Source organism: Oryx dammah, unplaced genomic scaffold (genome assembly GCF_014754425.2).
Source record: "Oryx dammah isolate SB20612 unplaced genomic scaffold, SCBI_Odam_1.1 HiC_scaffold_16, whole genome shotgun sequence".
Taxonomy (NCBI): domain Eukaryota; kingdom Metazoa; phylum Chordata; class Mammalia; order Artiodactyla; family Bovidae; genus Oryx; species Oryx dammah.
The window spans coordinates 10,367,758-10,373,330 of NW_024070200.1; the positions used below are offsets into that span (position 1 = coordinate 10,367,758).

The window sequence follows — 5,573 nt, forward strand, 5'->3', positions numbered from 1 at the left end:
GCATCAGGGTCTTTTCCAATGAGTCAACTCTTCACATGAGGTGGCCAAAGTACTGGAGTTTCAGCTTTCGCATCATTCCTTCCAACGAACACCCAGGACTGATCTCCTTTAGAAAGGACTGGTTGGATCTCTTGGAGTCCAAGGGACTCTCAAGATTCTTCTCCAACACTACAGTTCAAAAGCATCAATTCTTTAGCACTCAGCTTTCTTCACAGTCCAACTCTCACATCCTTACATGACTACTGGAAAAACCATAGCCTTCTCTAGACGGACCTTTGTTGGCAAAGTAATGTCTCTGCTTTTGAATATACTATCTAGGTTGGTCATAACTTTTCTTCCAAGGAGTAAGCGTCTTTTAATTTCATGGCTGCAGTCACCATCTGCAGTGATTTTGGAACCCAAAAAAATAAAGTCTGACACTGTTTCCACTGTTTCCCCATCTATTTCCCATGAAGTGATGGGACCAGATGCCATGATCTTAGTTTTCTGAATGTTGAGTTTTAAGCCAACTTTTTCACTCTCCTCTTTCTCTTTCATCAAGAGGCCTTTTAGTTCCTCTTCACTTTCTGCCATAAGGGTGGTGTCATCTGCATATCTGAGGTTATTGTTATTTTTCCTGGCAATCTTGATTCCAGCTTGTGCTTCTTCCAGCCCAGCGTTTCTCATGATGTACTCTGCATAGAAGTTAAATAAGCAGGGTGACAATATACAGCCTTGACGTACTCCTTTTCCTATTTGGAACCAGTCCATTGTTCCACGTCCAGTTCTAACTGTTGCTTCCTGACCTGCATACAAGTTTCTCAAGAGGCAGGTCAGGTGGTACTTCTTATTCCAAGACATGGAATCAACGACTCTCAATGAACTTTTCTTTTTCTTATATACAAAAGTTCTAGGCTTCCCTGGTGGCTCAGCAGTAAAGAATCCGTCTGCCAGGCAGGAGACGCAGGAGACCTGAGTTTGATCCCTGGCTCAGGAAGATCCTCTGGAGGAGGGCACCGCAACCCACCCCAGTATTCTTGCTGGGAAAATCCTGTTGAGTCCTGCACCAGGCCACAGGTTCAAGGCGACACCACAGCCACAGAAGCAGAGCCCGGAGCTAACATCACCTCCGAAGCTTACTGAGACCCTTTGTAACTGTTACCAAAAGCCCCCTGATCATCACTAACAAGTTTTCTGACACCAAATTAGGCAAAGATGTTCACTCCAGTGAAAACTGTATAGAGCCCTAACCAATCAATTAACACCAACCTTCCAGCAGGAATTGGTTTTTTGTCTTGTGGCTATAAAAATTGGCTCTTAATCCAAGAAAACTGTCAACTCTTCCTATAAAAGTTGAGAGACCTCCTAGTCGATCAGGAGGCATTATCAGTGCCTTTGTTGTCTCTGCTCTTTGTTCTTAATCAACTCACTCCTGTCTGAAACGCTCTGTGTCTGAAAATTCTTTTCCAACAAACCCCACGGACAGAGGAGCCTGGAGGGCTACAGTTCATTGGGTCGCCAAGAGTCGGACACAACTGAAGTGACTGAGCATGCGTGCACACAAAGCTCCAGTTAAAGAAGCTTTCAAAATATACTGAACTCACCTAACGTGATTAATTTAGTTGAGATTTGGGTGTTCAGAGTGGGCAAGTTAGATGATTCCTCTGGACAATCTTGGTCATCCATGGCTGCTAAAACTTTCAGATACCAGCGTGGGTGGGACTAACCTAGATGGGAGCAGAGTGTGGAGCTAAAAGGACAGTGTCTGGGGGCCAATAGGGGACCCGTAACTGAGCACAAGTGTCATTTTGATCCAAAGGATCTGGGCAGAAAACAGAAGGCAGCGTCTGAGCAGTGGAGCCGCAGACAGAGACAGCTGCTCTTGAACAAGGAGGTTCAGGTTGGGGAAGTGAGACAATGCCTGAGAAAGCTCCCCCACCCATGGACACATACTTATATGAGTCAACAGGTTGGAACACAAGAAAAGCAGCATCTCCTGCAAAATATTAACTTAATGTGTTCAGTCGCACAGTTGTGTCCAACTCTTGGGACCCCCTGGACTGTAGCTGCCAGGCTTTTCTGTCCATGGGGATTCTCCAGGCAAGAACACTGGAGTGGGTTGCCATGCCCTCCTCCAGGGGATTTTCCCAACCCAGGGATCAAACCCACTCTGCAGGTGATTTGTTATCATCTGAGCCACCAGGAAGCCCCCACTAACCTGATAGTGATAACAAAAATAAAAGTAGTAGATAATTATCTTATCCCACCAATTTAGGCATATGAGGAATGGTGTAGCCTTTCTTTAAAAAAAATGTAAATTCATCTAGCTTTGAGTCTCCACCCATTTGATTGGAAATTCATTTCTAATGTGCATTGCCATTCCCTTCTCCAGGGGATCTTCCCAATCCAGGGATTGAACCCAGGTCTCCTCCATTGCAGGCACATTCTATACCGTCTGAGCCAACAGGCAAGCCCCATTAAATTGTAGGCAGCCCTCAGTTCTTCTGCCCTGGTGGTGCTTCTGGGATGCTCATTGTCAGAATCTTTATTGTCATGGTCATGCTGCTTAATTCTTCAATGTCCATTCAAATGTGAATCCAATGTCCATTCAAATGTCATCTGAGCCTCTTGCCACATTCAGATGGTTTCCTAATGCGAGGGATTCTGCATAAAACTCTCAATGACAGTGAAAGTCGCTCACTGTTTCCGACTCTTTTCGACTCAGGGACTGTATGCTGCTGCTGCTAAGTCGCTTCAGTCGTGTCTGACTCTGCAACTCCATAGACAGCAGTCCACCAGGCTCCCCCGTCCCTGGGATCCTCCAGGCAAGAGCACTGGAGTGGGTTACCATTTCCTTCTCCAATGCATGAAAGTGAAAAGTGAAAAGTGAAAATGTGATTACTCAGTCGTGTCCGACTCTTAGCCACCCCATGGACTGCAGCCTACCAGGCTCCTCCATCCATGGGATCTTCCAGGCAAGAGTACTGGAGTGAGGTGTCATTGCATTCTCTGCAGGGACTGTATAGTCAATGGAATTCTCCAGGCTAGAATACTGGAGTGGGTAGCCTATCCCTTTTCCAGCAGATCTTCCTGACCCAGGGATTGAACCAGGGTCTGCACTGCAGGCTGATTCTTTACCAACTGAGCTACGAGGGAAGCCCAGTGAAGCGTGGATTCAAATCTAGGTCTTTCTGAAATAACACTTCTTCTCAGGCTAACTCTATGTACAATGTCCTTAGAGTGGGCAACGTAGAATTGGGGTGGAACAATGGGTAGGAGGCCCAATTTTGTCCTCCTCCTGAAGCATCAGAGGTCTCTGATGTATCATCACTCCTCTGCCCAGGTAATCCAGGTCGGTATTTCACCTGAAATTAGTGACTTAGATGGATAGAAAATTCTCTATTTGGGCAAAGGCCTTTCGTGGCCTCTGTTGAGAAGGAAGCTGTGAGTACAATCTCCATAGGAGCTTTTGTCTAAGATAAGAAGATAAAAATACATTTGGTACTCTGGAGCAATTTGATGGCTTTAGTTAAGGAAGAAAATCTCTCAGCTGAAGTAGAATTAGAGTCGACCTTTTAAAAAAGGTTTGGTTTTAGATTTTCTGAAGAAATGGCTTCCAATTCTGAAATATTGAAAACTCTGTGTGGTAGGAAATTATGGTCAATTGCCTTGAACCTTCCTGGTATGAAATTTCAAACCCATCTAGGGTTACATAATTGTTTCCAATACTTGGAAACATATAAACACTTAATTTCATTGTTTGATGGGTCCTAGTTGTGCGCTCATGTTGGCCAATTCTGGTTACACTATGACTAGTTACACTCAGAAAGCTTTTGTTCTCCACATTATTTAAAGTTGCTTTTTAAAGAGGTAATTTTGACATTATTCAAAATTCAAAACGAATTAAAGGAATATAGTCAAATCTGCCTCCAAACCTCCTCCACTCACCAATGTCCCCTTCCCAGAGGCAAGCATGTTTTTAACAACTTGAACGTTTTTTTTCCCAGAAATGTTTTGCTCGTATACAAATAGCAGTGTAATTTATTGTCGTGCACCTTGTTTTTTTAATGTACTTAGCAGTATTTTGGTGATCTTTCCCTATCAGTTCACAGAATCATGATGAGTGTGTTCGTTCTTTTGTCTGCATTAGATTCCATTATATGCATGGACTGTTACTTACACAAACTGTCACTTATTGATGGAGCATTTAGGTTGTTCACTTTTCTTTTTCTTTCCTTTTTGCAATTTCAATGAAACGGCAATGAATAACTTTGTTTTACATATTTATCACCATTGTAAGTATACCTATAGAACGTGAAAGTCACTCAGTCGTGTCCAACTCTTTGCGACCCCATGGACTGTAGCCTACCAGGCTTCTCAGTGCGTGGGATTTTCCAGGCAAGATACTGGAGTGGGTTGCCATTCCCTTCTCCAGGGGATCTTCCCTACCCAGGGATTGAACCCGGGTCTCCTGCATTGTAGGCAGACACTTTACCCTCTGAGCCACCAGGGAAGCCCATAGAATAAGCCTATAGAATAAGTTCCTAAAAATGGATTGCTAGGTTAAAAGGTACGTATAAATTCACTCAGTCATGTCTGATTCTTTGTGACCCCGTGAACTGGAGCCCTCTAGGTTCCTGTGTTCATGGAATTCTCCAGGAAAAAGTACTGTAGTGGGTTGTCATGCCCTCCTCCAGAGGATCTTCTCAGCCCAGGGGTCGAACCTGGGTCTCCCGGAGTGCAGGCATATGTACTTATGATTTTCAGAGTTATTATCAGATATCTATACATAGAGGCTGTTTAAATTTAAATTTGTTGTAAGAATATATGAGTCCCTATCACTATTTCACAATTTCCTATGCTGTTATCAGTACAGCATCAACTATTTTTTCCCTTTCTTGACTGTGCCAGGTCTTAGTTGCAGCATGTGGGATCTTAGTTCCCTGACCAGGGATTGAACCCAGGCCCCCTGCATTGAGAGCAAGGCATCTTAGCCACTGGAACACCAGGGAAGTCCCAGCATCAACTTTGGTCTTTGCCCAGTCTAACAGATGAAGCAGAGCTTCTCATTTGTAGTTTTAATTTGCATTTCTCTTAATCTGAACATATTTTTATAAGTTTAACAGTCAAGTTCATTTGTTTTATTATGAACAATTATTATTTTTTGTCAACTGTTATATTGGGTCATTAGTCTTTTTCACATTGATTTATAAGAACTCTTTAGATAAAAATGAAATTAGTCTTCTTTCCATGATATAAATTGTGTGTATTTCCCCTAGTTTTTCTCCTTTGTATTTTGACTCTGATTATGGTAGTTTTTGTCATGCAGAGACTTTAAAAAATTTATATGTATCTAAAATTATTAATCTTTTAAAAACAGTTTTGAGGTTTTATTGCTTAGTTACAAAGGCATTCCCTTCTCCAAGGTTTTAAGTTCTTTTATGATTTCTTCTAGTACTTTTTGGTTTTCACTTTTTTACATTTAAATCTTTCATGTCTATGAAATTCATCCTGGTGTATAGTGTGAATGCAACAGTTAGGATAGTCTCATGTAAGCTGCAGTATCCACCAGAAGCCTCATCACTGAAAACAGC

At 42.6% G+C, this 5,573-nt stretch overlaps 1 non-coding gene across 1 annotated transcript; it reads right to left on the reverse strand.

Moving 5' to 3' along the window:
- Positions 1–4,420: 4,420 nt before the first annotated feature.
- On the reverse strand, positions 4,421–4,492 carry TRNAC-ACA. Its single transcript has one exon. It is a non-coding gene; the product is annotated as a tRNA-Cys (tRNA).
- Positions 4,493–5,573: the final 1,081 nt, after the last annotated feature.